Here is a 20,890-nt window from a genome sequence, read left to right on the forward strand (position 1 = left end):
CGAATCCGGCACTAATACATTCAGGCAAGTGTTCAGTTTTTTGGGGCTGGAGATAAAACCGTAGCATGCTGCGGTATTAGCTCCGTCCTGAAAAGGCAAAAAGACTGAACTGAAGACATCCTGAACGGATTGCTCTCCATTCAGAATGCATGGGGGTAAATCTGATCAGTTCTTTTCCGGTATAGAGCCCCTAGGACGGAACTCAGTGCCGAAAAGGAAAACGCTAGTGTAAAAGTACCCCAAGATGTCTGTGTGACAAACTCTGCAGAGACGAGACAAGGCTGAAAGAAGTTGTCATGGCGGTCTGGTCCCAATGGAGAAGATGAGGAAAGAGAACATCTAAATCAGAGGAGACATCACTGGATGGAGGAGGTATGTGGTGCTGTATTCTCCTGTATGTTTGATAGCGCAGGGGGTAATTTAAAAAATAACAGTCACCCGTCATACTCATTTGGAACTTATTGTTACTAAGGGCTCATGCACATGAATGTATTTTTAGGTGTCCTTTTTTTTTTTCATGGCCCGTATGCGGAACCATTCACTTCAATGGGGCCGCAAAAAAACGGAAATGACCCCGTGTCCTTCCATGTCCATATGGCCGTTCCGCAAAAAAACAGAACATGTCCTATTATTGTCCTCATTAAAAACAAGAACAGGTCTGTTCTATTAGGATTTGGCTGTTCAGTTCTGCTGAATACGGAATGCACACGGCCGGTATCCGTGTTTTGAGAATCCATGATTTGCGGACCGCAAAACATCCAACGGTTGTGTGCATGAGCCCTAAGGGGGTATTTGGCTTCAAAAGATCGATAAGCACTGGTACAGACCCCCAGCAATGCTGTGTACTATAGCACCAGACCCCTGGGCACTGTACATGAGCAGGAGGGGCAGATATCCTAGATTATACAGCCAGTAGCCCTGTCAGGACGCCAGTCCTCCCAGTCCTCTCCAGTCACCATTCACCCGCGGCTTTCCTATGTCAGCACTGCACAGAGCACTAGGGGAGCCCCAAACCCTCACTGCTGTTTACTGCCCGCCCGCCGCACGGCACGCCGGGAACTGTAGTCTCTCCGCGCCCAGCGTCCTTAGCGTCAGCGGGTGACCGCACTACGGCTCCCATCAGCCCCTGCGCGCACGGGCTTTCGCTGTTTCTTCTGTCAGGGAGAACGATGCAAGTGGAAAGGGAAATGCGGCTGTGAGGAGACGCGCACCGGAGACGGCACGGGGAGACCGGCGGCACAGCGTCTGCCTCCTCCACACCCGGTAAGTGACCCGTGCTCCTGCCGCTTTACCGCACTTCGCCCTGGCATCGGTGGCGCGAGACACGGGCAGGTGACAGTGGCACTTTTTTTTTGCAGTCTTCTTCCAACTCTCATTGGGGTCTATTGCTGCCTTCGTCACACTTGCAGGTAGCAGCCCTTCAAGGGGGGGTGCAGTGAGCCCATTATCACCCTGGCATGTACTATCCCTTTAAGATAAGTATTGGCACCACCAAAATACCAGCTGCTCGGAGTGTGTGGTGCTACCATTTATTATTAAGCCCTGCTTACAATGGCTCTGTGGCTAGTAAGAGGTTAACCTGGTTACCGGGGCAGTGAGTGTTAATATCACCGGTAATTAGCAATTATGCTGATAAATGGTTGTTTTTGTACCCAAAAAGGGGGGGATACATAATGGGTTCCCAAGAAAAAAATGGCGGCATAAGAGGTTCTACAGTTTTCACGTATATCGTCGCATCTCAGTGAATGATTGGGTCATTTGGTCAGGCCTTTACTTTGTGCAACCGCCCCCCCAAATCTAGTCCTGGGGTCATATCTGTTCCTTGGAAAGCTGGGTGACACCTAGGCAACAGCTCCCACCGGCTCTCACCCAACTTTCCAGCTTGTTAAACCGCCATGCGTCTCCTGACCGTATATCGCTACATAAGCAAACGTATAGCCTGAGAGAGCTGACTGACAACCCCCGGGGAGCTGTAGTGGCAGATGCGGCATCCTAGTCAGTGTGGAGCAGGAAGGGGGGCGGTATAACTAACGGATCCAGTGCAGGTATAGGGCAGCATTATACATGGTGGAGCGGAGGATTATTTTTCGGGGTCATCTTCACAGGTTGCATTGTCTAAAAGAAGACAGCCCTGGTTACGAAGGGGTTAACAAGGTTGGTATATGCATAAGAGGTTCTGCATGCGATTAGGAGGCTGTGCTGCGGATGACTGGGGAGGGGCTCATGTTGGCTGTGAAAGGGTTAATACTGTTGTGATGTAAACAAGATATAACAGTGAGAAGAGCTGGGTGAAACCACTTATGTCCATCCCCTGTCTGACATCAGTCACCCCCCCGTGATCTGCAAACCTTGGATCGGCCCGGCAGGTATGTTTACTGGGTACGGGGACAAGCGGCCGCCAGGCACCCCTTTGCTGTGTATGATGTAGGGGCAGTGCAGTCATGGCCACTGCTGCCGACATGAGAGGAGATCTGCTTCCTCTGTGTTTAGATGGGATCACAGTTATAGGCACAACGCCTGAGGCTGCACTACCGAGGCATTCTGATGACCCTTCTGATTTCTGTCAGCGGCAGTGTTGTCCTAATCCCCATGGTGCTGTGGATGGACGGTGTCAGCCATTTGTGTGTCTGGTGAGCTGGGGGCCACATAAGGTCTCCCTGACAGACATCACAAACGTCATTGGGGTCTCTCAGAGCCTTAGTAAATCGCCTGAGCAATGTATGCGCTGGAGGGTAGAAAGCGAACAGGCTGGCGCATCATCCCCGTGCCATGTGCAGTGTAGTCCTGAAAAGACCAGTAGTTTGTGTGTCGTGTACTATGTGACGGCTGACCAGCCCAGGCGCACACCCAAGAAACATCATGGAGTCACACCGGTTAACCTCACCAGTCACATTCACAGTGGGTGCACGCTTTTTCTTTTTTTTTTTAGTAAAGTGGCGCACCACCCCTTTAACATAAGATGTACGCTCAGACTGTGCAGACGTAACGCCCCATGGTCGCTGATATTGGTGCTCCTCAGGGATGAGCGAATCGACTTCCGATGTTTCATCCACTTGGAACCGAAACCGAGTTCGGGAAAAGGGATTTAACAGAAGAAATTCATTTCTGAAGTTATTACACGAAGTCCCGCGAAAGTTCGCAAAGTAATAACTTTGGCTCATAGGAGCCAATACAGTCTAGTATTGCACGGAGCGCTCGCTCCGTACAGTATTATAACGAAGTTTTATGAGAATCGACTTCGGATATATTTTATCCGGCGTCTATTCGCTCATCCCTACTTCTCATATTGAAAATAAGCATAGGCCGGATAGGCGAGCTAACGGCAGAGTCGCACGTGGGCCTATCCAATAACTGGACTGGACTTTGTTATGTATTAATAAGATACATTTTATCATTCAGTGGATTTTTAGTTCTGGTGACGAGTTACTATAGGGGTTTTTATTACATAGCGGCAATTGGGCATTGATTTGTTCCCGGGACCAAAAGATAATTAGGCCTCATGTCTCGGGACTTTTTTGAGGTATGCAACCTCTGGCACTCCAGCTGCTGTAAAACTACAACTCCCAGCATGCACACTTGCTCGGCTGTCCTTGTAACTCTCATAGAAGTGAAAGGAATTGTAGTTTCAGAACGGCAGGAGTTTTTCACGGTATGCCTGTAATCTTTAAGACATAGTTAGTGCTTTCTTCTCTAACACAATCAGACAGGTCACTTTCCTCTACAAGTTCAGCACACTCCTCTGCTGCTGCTGTGACTGTTTCCATGATCTGATTGACTGTGAAGTGTTGCGTCTTCACACGCTTCATGACACTGCCCAGATACCAGTAGTCGTGGCCTCCCGAATGTAATCGCTGCCTCCCGCCAGATGAAGACATTAATCTGCTTCTGCTGTCATAACTTTCTATCCTCAGACTTCTGGGAGGTGGTTATCTGCTTCACAGCTCATCCCTTGGTGCCATTCTCATTCATCTGATTATGACTTTCTATCCACATGACATCTGCTGCCTCACACAGTCCTCTTCTCACCACCACAACGCTGTGCTATTCCTCTCTTACCCTTCCTAGAAAGTTATGAGTAAATTGACAACTTGGGGGTGTCCTTACACATAAATTTCCAAGAGGAATAACAGAGGAACAGCGCAATGTAGAGGTGTGAGAAAAGAGGGGTGTAAGTATTTGCTAAAACAGATAGGTCAGGCGAGGTGACAGGTACTCTTCAAAGGGAATTTGACCATTGACCCTGAAAATAAAGGGTCAGAAGTTCCCCAACCATGCAGGGAACTACAACATGTTTCCAATCCAGTGACTGGAGCAGTGTTGGGTTCCCTTCACAGCGGGCGGACAGGAGCGTCCCTCGGCAAGGGAAATCAGTGACTAGGCTGTAGCACGTATTTGTGCTATCCCTTCATTCTGAGGATTTTTGGAGTCCTAGCAGTCTGACTCCCTGGAACAGCTAAACATATTCAGTTCACCCAACCCTGCTCTCACCATACACACATCCCGCCGTTCTCACAGGTTCAGCGGACTCTACTATTGTATATGGGGCTTTGACTCTAGCATTCAGTAGTCCAGACATTTTCATGCTGATCGGAGACAACCAGTCATATGATTCCTGAGATTAAGGCCTCATGCACACTGCGGTATGTATTTTGCAGTCTGCAAATCGAGGATCCGCACAGTATGGAAGTGGTCTGTGTGTCATCTGCAATTTTGCCGGATCCATTGACTTCAGTGGGTCTGTGGTTTGCACTTTGACTGGGTTAATGATGTTATTCAGGTAGTATGGGCTTGTCACTGTAACATTCACAAAGTGTAGGGCAGTACCGTAGTGTCTAGACACACCTGCCCTCACCTCCACCACCACAGGCTCGTCTGGTGACAACAGTGGCTGATGCATAGAGCTTCCTTGACGGCTCCAACATGGTTGGCGGCCATCATTTCTGCTCAGCATGAATCGACTTTCATCAGTGAACAGCACAGGACCACTGGTTCGTCGTCCAGTGTAGATGCTCCCTGGTCCATGCAAGACGATGACACCTGTGGTCAGGTACCCTTGCAGCTTGTCTAGCATATAGACCACGCTGATGTAAATGGTTTCGAATGGTCTGATGTGACACTTGAGTGTCTGTCATCTTCCTTACATGTGCCAGGAGTTGTGTGCCATTCATCATCCGGTTCCGCAGGGAACTATTCACAATGAGGTGGTCATCAGTGTGGGATGTGGCCAAAGGACGTCCACTTCTATGCTTTTCTGTGACTCGTCCGGCCTCTCTGTTACAACCTGCTGATGACACTGACACTCTAAGCTCAGTGGCCACTTACGTCTGAGAACATCCTGCTTGAAGCTTTGCAATGGCGAGGTACTGTTGATCAATTGTTAGGTGTTGTCTTGGTCTCATGATGTGAAAATCTGAACAGCATGATGAGGAGGACTGTTCAAATACCAATTCTAATTCGACCAGGAAATTTATTAGGCGATTCATGAATCAAACAGCTTTTGTCAGTTTTGCTGTTAAGCTCCTTGTCTGCTGAGGCTTGTCATCCCACTCGTCTTGAAGGGCAGCTCTCCGTCATTGAGGTTCTGGGGTACAGAGCTACGAGCCTCAGCAGCTTCTCCTGCAGAATAAAAGGTGGATTTTACCTTTTGCAAATGGGACCTTATGGATGTTAAAGGGCTTCTGTCACCCCACAAAACTAATATATATATATATATATATATATATTTTTTTTTTTTTGGGGTACTTATAATCCCTATCCTGCAATATATCTATACATTATGTTACTAATCATTTTCATTCTGTAGACAAGGCAAAAAACGTACTTTTATAATATGCTAATTACCTGTCTACCAGCAAGTAGGGCGGCTACTTGCTGGTAGCAGCCACAAAAAACTGCCCCCTCCTCCTGTTGATTGACAGGGCCAGCAGCGATCTCCTCCTCCCGGCTGACCCTGTCTGCATTTCAAAAATCGCACGCCTGTCTTGATTCGGCGCAGGCGCTCTGAGAGGAGGCTCGCCTCCTCAGCACTCCCTAGGTGCGCCTGCGCCGATGACGTCTTCTCTTTCGGTGACCTCATCGGCGCAGGCGCACTGAGGGAGTGCTGAGGAGGCCAGCCTCCTTCTCTCAGAGCGCCTGCGCCGAATCAAGACAGGAGCACGATTTTTGAAATGCAGACACGGCCAGGAGGAGGAGGAGATCGCGGCTGGCCCTGTCAATCAACAAGAGGGGGCGTTTTTTTGCGGCTGCTACCAGCAAGTAGCCGCCCTACTTGCTGGTAGACAGGTAATTAGCATATTATAAAAGTACGTTTTTTGCCTTGTCTACAGAATGAAAATGATTAGTAACATAATGTATAGATATATTGCAGGATAGGGATTATAAGTACCCCAAGAAAAAAAATATATATATAGTTTAGTGGGGTGACCGAAGCCCTTTAACTGTGTTTTTAGGTTGCAAATCATAAAACATCACAATGATTAGCTCTTAAAGGTGATTCATTCTATTTAGTAGTAGGATGAAAAGAGGAGCACATCCTTATTTCTGTGTGTTACACGTGCGGCTCCCCATGTGAATAGCGGTTATCAGGGCAGAGCTCCCGAGACTTCTCTAACAAATTCCACAACTCCTGCCAAGGGCAGATTAGGCTTATAAGTGAAAGTGAAGAATTTACTCCACGTTTTCATTATGAACTGTTCAGTGGGACATATGAATAGTGGGAGGAAAAGGAATGAGCCATATTTGTGAAAACACATAAAGAGAGGTAAAATGAGTTTCTTGTGCCCATTAGACCTGGAATGAACAGGATAGAGACACTTATTCCAAATCTGCAGAATTTCCTGTGCTTCTCAGACATGGAATGAGCAGGGTAGCTACACTATATGGACAAAAGTATTGGGACACACCGCTTACTCACCGAATGCAGGTGTTTCATTCAGTCCCATAGCCACAGGTGTATAAAATCCAGCCTCTAGCTATGCAATCTGCCTTTACAAACATTAAACCCCTTAAGGACCCTGCCATTTTTCACCTTAAAGGGACTCTGTCACCACTTTCTAACCCCCACTTTTAAAACTATAGTTCTGTCCATGGAGCCCCTGTGATTTCAATGGTGTTGTTATATGCGAAATCCGCAGGCTCGTTTTGATAAAAAAAGCTTTTATCTAACCTGTCAGTCATGAGGATAAGGTGCCCAGGGCGTTTCTCCCGGTCTGAACATGCCGCCAGCCGCCGCCGCCGTTGGTGCCCAGCTCCTCCTCTGCCTTGAATTTGCGCCGCCTGAATGTCAAGAAATACGCCTCCGGCTCTCCCTCAGTCCCCCCTCCTTCTTTTCTAAGATCCCGCGCGTGCGGCAGTGTTCGCGTTATCGGGAGGTTGAGCGAAGTGCGCATGCGCACTTCGCTCAATGAGGCTGAATCGTAAAGTCTGCACGGGCGCATCAGGCACAGGCCTGTGCGCACGCGCGAAATTTTGGAAAAGGAGGGGGGACTGAGGGAGAGCCGGAGGCGTATTTCTTGACATTCAGGCGGCGCAAATTCAAGGCAGAGGAGGAGCTGGGCACCAACGGCGGCGGCGGCTGGCGGCATGTTCAGACCGGGAGAAACGCCCTGGGCACCTTATCCTCATGACTGACAGGTTAGATAAAAGCTTTTTTTATCAAAACGAGCCTGCGGATTTCGCATATAACAACACCATTGAAATCACAGGGGCTCCATGGACAGAACTATAGTTTTAAAAGTGGGGGTTAGAAAGTGGTGACAGTCCCTTTAAGGACCAGGCAATTTTTTGCAAATCTGACATGTCACTTTATGTGTGAATAACTTTAAAACGCTTTTACTTATCCAGGCCATTCTGAAATAGTTTTTTCGTCACATATTGTACTTCATCACACTGGTAAAATGGAGTTAAAAAAAAAATCATTTTTATTTATAAAAAAAATACCCAATTTACCAAAAAATTTTACAAATTTGCAAGTTTCAATTTGTCTACTTCTATAATACATAGTAATACCTCCAAAAATAGTTATTACTTTACATTCCCCATATGTCTACTTCATGTTTGGATCATTTTGAGAATGCCATTTTATTTTTTGGGGATGTTACAAGGCTTAGACGTTTCGAAGCAAATCTTGAAATTTTTCAGAAATGTTCCAGAACCCACTTTTTAAGGATCAGTTCAGGTCTGAAGTCACTTTGTGAGGCTTACATAATAGAAACCACCCAAAAATGACCCAATTTTATATACTACACCCCTCAGGGTATTCAAAACTGATTTTTACAAACTTTGTTTACCCTTTAGGTGTTCCACAAGGGTTATTGGCAAATGGAGATGATATTTCAGAATTTACATTTTTGGCAAATTTGCCATTTTAATCCTTTTTTTCCAGCAACAAAGCAAGGGTTAACAGCCAAACACCCCATATGTGGTCGTAAACTGCTCTACGGGCACACGGCAGGACGCAGAAGGATAGGAACACCATATGGTTTCTGGAAGGCAGATTTTGCTGGACTGGTTTTTTGACACCATGTCCCATTTAAAGCCCCCTCTGATGCACCCCTAGAGTAGAAACTCCAAAAAAGTGACCCCATTTTGGAAACTACGGGATAAGGTGGCAGTTTTGTTGGGACTATAATATCCTCTTTTAAAAAAAATAACAATTTTTTTTTTGTATCTCCATAGTCTGAGAGTCAGTTTTTTTAATAGTTTTTAGCCGATTGTCTTAGGTAGGGGGCTAATTTTTTGCGGGATGAGAGTACTGTTTTATTGGCACTATTTTGAGGTGCATATGACTTTTTGATCGCTTGCTATTACACTTTTTGCTTTTTGCTTTTTTTTACACAGTTTTTATTTTTTGACTGTGTTCATCTGAAGTAGGCCTGCACAATATATCGCCAAAGCAATCGCCAATTGGCCGACCCAAAAATGCTGCAATTGTATTACCATATTTTTCGCTTTATAAGACAAACTTTTTCCCCCAAAAAGCGATGGTTGACTTTTAACGTGGCTGACACGGATGTATTGCCGGCCGCTATGCTGCACAGCGCGGCCGGCAATACATCAGTTACAGTATGGGGGGGGGGAGGAGGGGCTGGAGGCAAGTCGTTATTTTAATGAACAAATGTTCTTCTATTTATTCTATGTTATTTTTCTGTTCTGTGCAGTGCTATTAAGAAAATTACAAGTTTTGTATTTTTTCAGTAATGCAAATGTGTTATTTAATTTAGTAAAATATGTTTTATTTTGAAAAACACTGTGCATTTCAGTTCTGGAGTTGAGCATAACTACATTTCAGCATTATCAGTAATTTGTGTGTTCTTTTGCCTTGAAAATCCAAGCAAATAGACCTCTAGCACAATTCCCTTAAAATATCGTATCGCATATAGTTATCGCAATTTCTAGGGCCCTAATCGCAATCGCACAAAATTCTCATATCGTGCAGCCCTAATCTGAAGGGTTAGGTCATGTGGTATTTTTGTAGTTTCAGACTCTTACGGACGTGGCGATACCTAATATGCAAAAAAAATAATTTGTCTGAGAGCTATATAATTTATTCTTTTTTTTTTTCTGGGCGATTGTCTGTGGCCAAATAGAAGTAAAATTGGGGAAGGGGATTATAAATTTAGTACTCCATGGAAGTGTGGTACTTCCTGAAGCAACCGTCAATGCAGAGGCCCGGATGATCGGGGCACGTGTCACACTGAGTGGTGGTGTCCTTCCGTATCCCGTTCCTGTGACACACTCTGCACTTTTTGGGGGACCGTCCCTTCTTTCCAGTATGGGGGACCACACCTGGAAAGTGTTGGCCAGGAACGATCCGGGCGCCTCCAGTTCCCGAGGTACTCCGGCCTGCTCTTTCCCGGTCAGAAAATATCAGGGCCTTGAGGACTGCCCTATAGAATTGCAGGAATTTCCCTGTGTTGACAGCACAAAAGAGTTGTACAAGGCAACCTGTACCAAGTAGACCGCAACTTTTTTGAACCATGCCCGGGTTTCGCGCATGGCGTTAAATGACTTGAGGACTTGATCAGAGAGATCAACTCCTCCCATATACCGATTTGTAGTCAACGATACAATCTGGCTTGAGGACCGTTGCCACGGTACCTCGCACAGGGACAGGGGTGATGCCGTTACCGTGAATTGTGGACAGTACAAGGACATCCCTCTTGTCCTTATATCTGACCAGCAACAGGTTTCCACTGGTAAGGGCACGGGTCTCACCCCTGGGGATAGGTACCTGGAGGGGGGGTGGGTAGGGAGGCCGCGTTGATTTTTCCGCAATGTCCCACAACCGGACGTGGATCTGGCGGCTAGGGTCTGGAACAAGGGGATACTACATTGTCTAATAGAAGTCTGTGGAAAGGGGAAAGGGAGGAAGAACTGCAAAGAGAAGCAAGCAGACAGAGAAAAACATGATTTAGCAGTTAATATTAAAGGGGTTATCCAATAGTAGAACCCCTTTTAAGTGTATGTCTCTCAACAAGTGCTTTACTTACATCTGTGCTGCTCAGTACTTCTCAGTAATGTCTTTTATATGGTGCTTAGGAGTGAGAGAGCTGTACCTGCTGTACCTATTTGTAGTCTATGGGCAGTCATCAGTACGTCTAGTCGCCATTCACCAGCTTGGGGACCAATGAGGATTATAGATGGAGCCTGCAGAGGAGAAAGCTTCTAAAAAATGACAGATACAAGTCATATAATGGCCAAATATACAGTAGCGCTATCTCTCATATGTATACACATATGGCAACGTATTCTACAAGGTTATCTGAACGTGTACGTATCCTTTAACACTCAAAGGCAATGGCGGTCCCATAGACAAAAATGGATAGATGTTTGTTCGAACTGCATCTTGCTGGCCTACTTCAGGTGAACAACAGAGGACATGAGATGTTCTCCTGATTTAGTATCGGTTAATTATTTTTACCGGGTTAAACCTTTTCATCCATTTTTCATTTTTCCAGATTTGAAAAATGCCCAAAATGTAACCTTCCTACTCGTTAAGTTATCCTCACAGAGAACTCCATTTAATCTCGGCTGCTCTTGTGATAGGTATTTTATTGAGGGACCTTTTGGATTACCTTTTGTCAGTCAGTTTTATAAGCATGTTATGCACACATTAGCCCAACCCCACACGGAAAGATGTCTTGCCAGCTTTGACACCCAGTGAGATGTCTTCCTGCTCTTGGACCTCCAGTGTCCCACAGAGGGTTCCAGACTTCTCCAGCACATTTGAAAACCAGATTGTACAATATCTAAAGCTTGTCGTCATTATCTATATGGACACTTTTACTGCTCACTAAAGTAGCTGCAAACTCAGGAACATCGTGTGCAGTGGCGTTCTTTCGTATAATCTCGCATGTAAACTCGGCAGAGGCAAGTGAGGACATTACAACAGAGCAAACAGTACAAAGGTTCAGATGTAGGTGTCAGACATGGGAGGAAACTTGTGCAGACCAACTGTAGAGGGTGCTACTAGCTGCCATATCTTTAGCCACAAGAGTGATGCCCAGAGCAGAAAATGGGACCAGGTCCAGTTTCTCGTTCAGCCATGCTTGTAGCAGAGCAATCATAGGCATGTTGAGTCTTCTACCCATCTCTTGCAGAACGAAAGGTACTTGTGTCCCTTTTGAGCTGCCTTCTTCTCCGCATATTCTCTAATGTAGAGGTCCTTATGTAGACGGAGCCTTGTGCAGGTCCGTATTATCCATCGAGAAGTAATATGGAGCAACCTATTCTCTGCCCCCTTCCTTTATGCTGTAGCAACTGTCCTTGCTGCCTGTATGGTACATTTTTCTGTAGCGTCAGTAATTCAGATCACTCAGATTATAATAGGATATGACATGTATGGCAGGACAGTGATCAAGCTGTTATGCTAGCAGGCAGCCCTGGATTATGGTTGTGAGTCAACAGTCATTGGGCAATGATATGAAAATCGGCAAAGTTTTAATGAGCTGGGGGGCCCCATAGGAAAAAACTGAAAGGATTGGGTTTGCCATAATGCAAAACATATTGTTGATAGGTCCAGCTTTGCTTGTGTTCCCCTTCTCATCCAGGTGTCACTGGCTGCTGTCACACCAATACTGGCATCTGATGTCCCACTCTGACCCAGTTCTCAGCTATGTGTTAGTATTCCCCTTGTATCTATTGCTCTGCCATTGCTATCTTCTGTGCCAGGGCTCCTGCTTGCCACCAGTGCTCTTCTGTGTCTAACTTCTGCTTGACATATGCACGCTGACTGCGGCCACTTTAAAGACCAGCCTATGCCAAAGCTCCAAGCAGTGCCAACATGTTACCTTTGCAAGGTCCCTATCCCATCATTCAGCGCCTGAGCAATATGGTCTCTTAGGTTCCTGCATTGTACTAAGATGTTATATTCTGCTATCCTTGTTTTCGATCTGGGTTGTTTCTGATCACCTCTGTCTACGGTTGGGTTCAAATATGGGCTTTAAACTCTGGTGGTCTGTACCGGCAGGAGGAAAAGACTGCCGGTATTCACTGTCCCCAGCATACATGTCAGCTTTCCGCTGGACAAAAAATACTACACAAGCATTTTTATATACCAGAAAGTGGCCAGATGCCCTTACAGTGAATGGGGATCCGGGGATGCACATGGTATCCGGCTATGCCGGATACAGTGAACTCTAGCAGTCTGTTCCTCCACCGGAACAGACTGCCTAAATTCAAAACACATATATGAACAGAGCCTTACACCTGCCCTGACCTTCTGCCTGAAAACTCTTCAGAAAGAAGAACTCCACCTGCCCTGAAAGCTTCCCGTTTGACCACTAGTGTCACTAGCTGCTTGGTACAACGAAGCAGAAGTCTACTGCATGTTGCCTGTGGTTAACAGAGACTTCTTCGGTGGGGATGGGGGGTAGTGACTTGAGGATTGACTGTGATTAAAGTCCATACCTCCACGCAGGGATTAAAGAGGTATTCCCATCTGGTACACGCATGCCATATTGATAGGATATGCCATAAATATCCCATAGGTGCGGATCTCAACTTTGAGACCTGCTTCTCTCTCAAGAACAGGACGCCCAAGTGAATGCAGAGCAAGCAGCTTATTTGTGACTACCGCTATGAGACTCTATAAAATAGTATTGCACTGTCTCTGCTATTTTCGCGAGTTCTATAGCAGTAAATGAAGGGGTGGTCAGGCATGTGCAGTCACAGTGTGCTCTTTGTTCACGGTGGGGCTCCATTCTTGAGATATGACTGGGTCACAGAGGTGGGACCCAACCTACCTATGCTATAAATCTCCCAGATGGGAGAACCCCAATTAAGGATGAAGTGCGCAAATCCATTAGATTTCGCTCCTTAATTTAGCCCCATTCCTTATCCTTTACTGACCAAGTTCCCCTTTTCTTGCAAATGTGTAACGTCAGGCTCGTTCCCCACTCCCATGTTTGCTAATATTGCAGTGCCTATAGTGGGAGAAAACCCTGCCATTCATGGGGAAGTGGCCGCCGCCAACCTAACTCCCACCCCTTTGCCCAGGGACACAAAGCCGAGTGTGTAAGCCTTTCATTGCGGAGACTTTTTATTATATGTGAAGACAGAGAGGTGTTACCCTGCGGCTAGGGTTCTTTTCAACTGTTTCAGTGCTTGTGCTATGTGCCTAAAGTCTGTACAAACAGCTGGCATATCTGTGTCCTCACATATGTGATTGATTTGCTTTCATTTACGCAGTATATTCTCCAGATTTGTCATTGCACCAACCATCTTCCCTATTCCTAGGACTTGGGAAGAGCTAGAATTGTATATATAATACTATATAGTATAGTATAAAACAGATTCCATCTGAGAAGTTTAAAGTCAATGAAGGGCAGATGGATGATATTTCTATATCTCATAGCACATGAAATACTAGACACAACATACTTTGCATGGAGATGTTCAGAGCTGCATTTCAGACATAGTTTTTTGGACTTTGAAAGACAAGAAATATCAAGGTGGTCTCGCCCCCTGTGTGTCACATCAGGGCGTCGGTCTCTGCCTGGTATAACATAAGCCAGTGCCAGTGTCTGTACAGTACATGTAATCCCATACGGTGGGCGGTACTAGACTGACCTCGCATTTGGTTCAGAGCTGCACCCCCTCCTTGCCACTACAACCTCCCGCTTTTTGGCTTTTAAACCTGACTGTGCCATAATCCAAACTGCAGGGTTTTGCAAAGCGGCATTTCTCCAATACGTTTCTAGAACTGGAGAACATCTGGTACTGCAGTATTTTTTAGAATGTGGAAACAGTGCCAAGTGTGAACCTTATGGTCAGGATCGATAAATACAGTAGGGATATATAGATGATTGGCATGGGACTAAGCTGTAATACCAATCACAGCCACTATACAATGTATGGCGCTCTGCTTGGAATAGTATGAAAGAGGCTGCTGCACTCGTCCGGGCACTACAGCCTGATCGGTGAGGGTGCTGCAGCGGCCTGATATTTTTTTATAAATTTTTATTTTTAATTTTTATTTTTTTAACTCTCCCCGGTCTTTTTCTAGAGAGGATGAAGAGGAGAAAGAGAAGTGACAACCATTCGTCAGTACTTTAGTTTTTTAGATTGTTAACCATTCACAGAGTCCAATTTAACCACAGGTAACAGTCATAATGCACAGCTTGGCTATCTTCTTCAGTCCCCTAGACATTTAACTGGGCATCATGGAACCTTCTGCCGTTCGGTGGAAGTCCCAATGGTCAGACCTCCCACTGATCTAACAGTTATGACCTATCCAGTGGATAGGTGAAAATTACTTACAACTTTGTAGTATTTTTCTAACTTCTAGAGAGTCCCAGGTTGATGAGTAGTACTCAAGAAACATTTCTCTTGAAAAATCTTGTCTGACCTCTTCCGAATAACACTTTCCCTTTTCATTCACTTGAGGTATCTAGAGCCCATTATCTCCTGAGGGTCCTTCATACCTTTCAGGAAGCCACATTATGGCACACAGATCAGGATTATTGATCTTGTACGGTTGGCTTTTAGGAAGAGAAGGTTGCACCATTAATTGGGCCTTTGTCTTCTCTTTGTAGCTTTACGTCGTGGTCAGTGTCAGGTTGTTACATCTTGACTGACACGGAGAAGAACGACGTGGGGATCTCTTGGTCATCTATTTCTAATAATATTGAGAAATTGGCAGTAATGACCGAGCGAGAACATTTTCGTTAATGAATTTCCTTTGCTTAGAGCCATAGTGCTCATCCATTCACAGTTGACATTACGATCATCCATTTATAGAAAGCTAATGACCTGCAGGTAATAGCTCACCAAGTCCGGAGTGGATGTTTCTGAGTTTATAGGGGCAGAGGGTAAATGGAAATTGCCATACAACAATTCCTTTACATTTTCCCCTTATAACATAGATGAATGCAGTAGAGATGTGTTCACACGTGGCATGTTTCATATAGAAATTTCTGCAATTGAAAATCTGTTCCTTTCATCTCAATGGGGCTGTTTAGGTAGCAAGCACATAGATTTCTCTAACACTATTCAGATGAATGAGAGAGAAGTCACTGTAACATGTAAATTCACCCTTAGGCCGTATACGTACACCGAGTTCAGTGTGAGAAACTCGCTGCGTGTGGCAGTGCGAGTTCCCATTCTAAGCTCTGCTCCTCTGACAGGATCACATGGCACTACAGTGAGTTATAATGCTGTGTGACCTGGGATCTATTGAATTAGGCCGAATGCACAAGGCCGTGGCCGAGAGCGGTCCGTGGTATGCTGGTCTGGATTCCTGCTGACAGCAGGAGCGCACAGCGTCATTGGTTGCTATGATGCCGTGCACTTCATGCCGCCGCCGCCGCTGCTGTACAGTAATACACTCGTAAAGTTCTATTGATGGGAATGAGAAAAATGAGGAACGAACAAGTCTGTGTTTTTGCAGACCAAAGTACTGACACGACCGTGTGCATGAGCCCTAGTAGAGAAGGGCAGAGGGTGGGAAGTCCTATTCTCCACTGTTCCCCTGTTGGTAGAACATAGGCCACTGTTTTGTGTATACAGTTCCAATGCTGACGTATGTGTCTCAATGACTACAGGCTGCAAAAAGAAAAAACCCTGCAGGCATAACAGCGTAGACCACAATTACTAATTCAGTCTGTACCTGATGAAGGGGTTCTTGTCCCCCGAAACGCGTAAAGTACTATCTGCTAAAATAATAAACCGAGTGCCTGTCGAAATCAAAGGCTGGTTCTTTGGACTGTGGGATTATCTCTTTTTTTTTTTTTCCTTTGGATCCATTTGCCTTCTTGGGGACCTCAGGCATCCCCATGTGGAAGTGCTCGTATTCCTAACTGCAAGACCACCCACCTCTGGGGTTTGCAATACCCTTCTTGAAGCCCACAGTAGCGTTGTGCCTATTATATGCACAACCTGACAAGGTGAGACTCCTTTTGGAGTGATTCATGTACATTTTACCTGACTTTATTACCCTATGGAGCGCCTATTTTGTTTTTCGTAGAGAAATATCGCCTGTTATACTGATCCACAATTACTAATGTCAGTGGACCTACATTCTGGTGTAACTATGGCCAAAATGTGATGCAGTTTTGTGCATCTGTCTGCACCTACCATGGCAAAGGGGTGGCTTGTTGCAAAAAGCGGTGTCTTAGCAGGGAAGGCGTGTGGGATAATATGCATCATTTAGGGCCTAAATTGTACCACATTGCTGTCTCAATGTAAGCCAATAGTTAAAATTTTAAAGAAGAGAAAAGTCTCTCTGCAGCACATTTATCATCCAGCCTGAGCCCCTGTGATAAATCTTTAGGATTAGTTAATCTGCCACAGTGTATCCGCCTGGATTCAGAGGCAAGGCCACTTTCACATGGGTGTTTTCCTTTCCGGTATTGAGATCCGTCATAGGATCTCAAAACTGGAGGAGAATGGTTCAGTTTTGTCCCCATTCATTGTTAATGCAGACAAAACTGAGCGGAATGGAGTGCACCAGAATGCATTCCGTTGCGTTCCCATGCTGCAAGCAGCGTTTTTGTGTGCGCTTTGGGATACTAATCAAGACTGTTCCGGCATGAAACACAGTCTAAGGGTGCATTCACACGACCGTGTTTTGCGGTACGCATATTGCGTATCTGCAAAACATGGATACCGGCCACGTGTGTTCCGTGTTTTGCGGACTACACATGGCCGGTGCCATATAGAAAATGCCTATTCTTGTCCGCATGAGAATAGGACTTGCTCTATATTTTTGTAGGGCCGCGGAATGGAACTACGGATGCGGACAACACACGGTGTGCTGTCCACATCTTTTGCAGCCCCGTTGAAATGAATGGGTCCACACCCGTTAAACAAAATTTCGGAACAGATGCGGAACCATTCATACGGTCAATGGTGCCAGATCAGTTTTCAGCGCCCATTGACTTACAATGGTTTTAGTGCTGGGTCCGGTCATTTTACAGATAATACAACTGGATCCGTTCAGAACAGATGCAGTGGATCCTGGCATTAATGCTGGGGAGTGGTTGGATCCTATTATAGTCAATGGGGTCCAGCGGGCACATGACACTGTCCAGCTATGCTGGATCCGGAGAGCTCTGAACAGAACAGCCTGCTGGATAGCTTTCCTTGAATGTAGCCTTACCTGAAATCTTTACATCAAAACATCAGCTAATTGGTGGGGGTGCCGGCCTCCCACTGATCAGATACCGTTGACCTGTCCTGAGGATAGGTCTTCAGTTTATTTTATTCTATTGTAAAGATGTCAGGTAAGATTTGTGTTCAGGAGAGCAGAGAGAGGGGTACGGATCAAGGCTTTGGAGAGCTCGTCTGGTGGATTTTACACAGACTGGGAATGAGCAGTCTGCAATGCAGGAGAATACACGCGGCTGCAGAAGACGAGCAGAGCAAAATTTTCAATAAACATCAATTTAACTGAATATAAGCAGAGCAACGTTTTTTTTTATAAAAACCAACTGCAGAATGTTTTTATTCCATAACACAGCTGACATTAGTTGGAACGGTAGCTGTGATATTTTTCCTGGGGTGTGTATGACCACATCTCCAGGTGCCGAGACTTAGATAATATACTTAGCGAGGCTTATTGTCTCGGCCTATTTATAGAAGGTCTCCCCCTAATCATTTCACCAAGACATTTGCTTGCAGTCATTCTTAATTCGGTTTTGAACACTTGAATCCTGATTTAGCCAATCGCCGGGCAGGGGATTTCACAATCCTGTTAAATCCTATGGAGGGATTTATTATTCTCAGTAAGGGATTGCTGCTATCCTCTGTCTAGAAATTAACTGCCTCAGCACACTCGTACCCCGACCACATTTGTCTGATATAGAAAGTCCAAAGCTGCTTATTCATGGCCAGGCATCAGAGATACTGACACCTGTTAGTCACTGGCGGGGGGCACAAGAAAATGGGAATTTAGTTATGGTAGAGGTATGTCTTATTTTAAACTGATATTTCCAAATTCTATTTAACATTTCCAGGCACTAGAACACTCTTCTGTCTGTTAAGCACTCTGTATCCTGAGCTCCTTGGTTCATAATGGCAAAATAAAAAAATAAGCTGATGATGAAAAGGATACAAATCTAAAAAAGAAAATGGCTGCACACCGCTATATATACAAACAATAGAGCTAAGAAATGGGGATCATTCTAAATAAAAGTGGTACAATACTGACTGTAAATGAGTCAATGGAAGCTCTTTGCACACATATTTGATCAAACATGTGTCGGGCCCATCTACCAGGCGTCGGGGTGGCTTCCGCAGATGGGTCCCTAACACTAGTATACTGCCTCTCTTTGGACTTACCTAAGGCTACTTTTACACTTGCGGCAGAGAGATCCGGCAAGCAGTTCCGTCGCCGAAACTGCCTGCCGGAACAGGCAAAATGTATGCTAACTGATGGCATTAGTAAGACTGATCAGGATCCTGATCAGTCTTAAAAATGCCTGATCAGTCGAAAAAATGCATTGAAATGCCGGATCCGTCGTTCCGGTGTCATCCGGCAAAACGGATCCAGCATTTTTTTCACCTTTTTTTCAGTCTGCGCATGCGCATAACGGAACGACGGATCCGGCATTCCGATATTCTGAACGCCGTATCCGGCACTAATACATCCCTATGGCAAAAAAAGCCGGATCCGGCGTTCGGGCAAGTCTTCCGTTTTTTTTCACCGGAGATAAAACCGTAGCATGCTTCGGTTTTCTCTTTTGCCTGATCAGTCAAAACGACTGAACTGAAGACATCCTGATGCATCCTGAACGGATTACTCTCCATTCAGAATGCATGGGGATAAAACTGATCAGTTATTTTCCGGTATAGAGCCCCTGTGACGGAACTCTATGCCGGAAAAGAAAAACTCAAGTGTGAAAGTATCCTAAGCCTACAATATTCAGGGCAGTGTAGGAACCAGCTACATAAGTACTCTGCTCAGAAGTCCATCTGAAAAATCGCCCAACAGACATTTTGCTGACACCTGTCTTATGTGTAGGACCAGTTTTAGGGTATACAGAAGCCCCTGCTCCTCCGTGGACCACCCTTATGAATAGTTATGATGGGTAGGGTGTTTCCACCCGGTGACTCCGAGCATTGACAGCGGAGAGATCCATTTAGAAGGACTGTGTATGTTCTGCTGTCAGTGCAGGGGGTGCTCAATAAAAAAAGGATCAAAGGAGGGGGAGCAATTACACAGACATAATTAATAGGTCACATCGTGTTACTCCAAAAGAAATCAGAGCACTTTGAAAAGTCTGTTTAATAAAAAAGTGGAGCAGAGAAGTGAATCTAATTAACCCCTTCCAAGTAACCAACAAAAGCTGCCCATTTCTCACTAACACTATACATTTTTCTGTAGAGAAAATACTGTAGATTAGATATACAGTTTGTAATATAAAAAACTATAATATATTATATGAATAAATAAATTAGGGAGCACTGCTATAAAACTGGAGTGCCAGCGGCTAAAGGGCGATCCCTCAAGCCCCAAAATACAAAAAATACCACTGCTTAAGAATAGTCCTCAGGTCACTTCTGAGGAAGGGGGCAGTTGTATACCCCGAAACGCGTTTGGTTCTAGGAGACCCATCCTGACATGTCAGTTTGAAGATTTCCTGGTTGAATCAGAACTTGTGCTATTTTTACACCATTGGATGGTTATTTTATCGGATCCGCTTTCTTCATACTCGATTGAGGATATCGGGATCACCATGACCACGTGATACATCTCGTGATCACCCAGCACTTCCTGCCGACACATCACGTGACAAGCCAGCAATCTCTACCTTTGTTTGGTGTGGCTTTTGTTTGGGCCCGTAACAGCAGGACGTACTACTTACTTATTGTGAGGACGGTATTTCCATCTGAAGACCTCGGGACAGGTTACAAGTGGTGTTGGTCTCGCACAGCCTTGGGACCCCTCGGCGTGTGGGTTATCAGTGGGGACGGCATACTTGTAATTACATCGGCTCACCTCTGCAATTGCTGCGGCGAGCAGATAAACAGAGCATGAGAGCTGCCTTCTCTTCAAACAGCTGATCGGGGGGCTTTGAGTCGGACCCCTGCCAATCTGATATTGATGACCTATCCTAAGGAGAGGTCATCAATAGTATAAAGCAGACAATCCATTTAACTCTGTACTTGAGGGCCTTTTAGACAGACAGAATTTTAGCCAAAAGGAACGTTTATTCCAATCATTGGTCCATGTGAATGGCCCCCTGTTTGCCAGCTGGTTAGATGATTCTTGTGCGCATAAAAAATTTCTTTTTCGGCAGCATATTGTTCTGTGTAAGTGGATGTGCTGTCAGTAATATGAATGAACGACTGTGCAAATGACCCCATCGTTTGTAAGTCTGTTCATTCAAGCAATAATCCATCTGAAGGTCCTTAAACACAGATCAGTCCTACACATTCAGTAGATGTC

At 45.4% G+C, this 20,890-nt stretch overlaps 1 protein-coding gene across 3 annotated transcripts in view; it reads left to right on the top strand.

The window, feature by feature from the left end:
• The first annotated feature begins 1,112 nt into the window (after nucleotides 1-1,112).
• Nucleotides 1,113-20,890, top strand: part of MIB2 (MIB E3 ubiquitin protein ligase 2) — a 111,297-nt gene continuing 91,519 nt past the window's right edge. Inside the window, exon 1 of one of the 3 annotated variants that reach the window (XM_044281916.1) lies at nucleotides 1,113-1,263. The gene's annotated coding sequence lies outside the window, so the exon portion shown is untranslated. The remainder of the gene's footprint in view (nucleotides 1,264-20,890) is intronic. The other 2 variants (XM_044281917.1, XM_044281918.1) reach the window with 2 other exon arrangements.

This window comes from Bufo gargarizans, chromosome 2, assembly GCF_014858855.1.
Source record: "Bufo gargarizans isolate SCDJY-AF-19 chromosome 2, ASM1485885v1, whole genome shotgun sequence".
Lineage (NCBI taxonomy): Eukaryota > Metazoa > Chordata > Amphibia > Anura > Bufonidae > Bufo > Bufo gargarizans.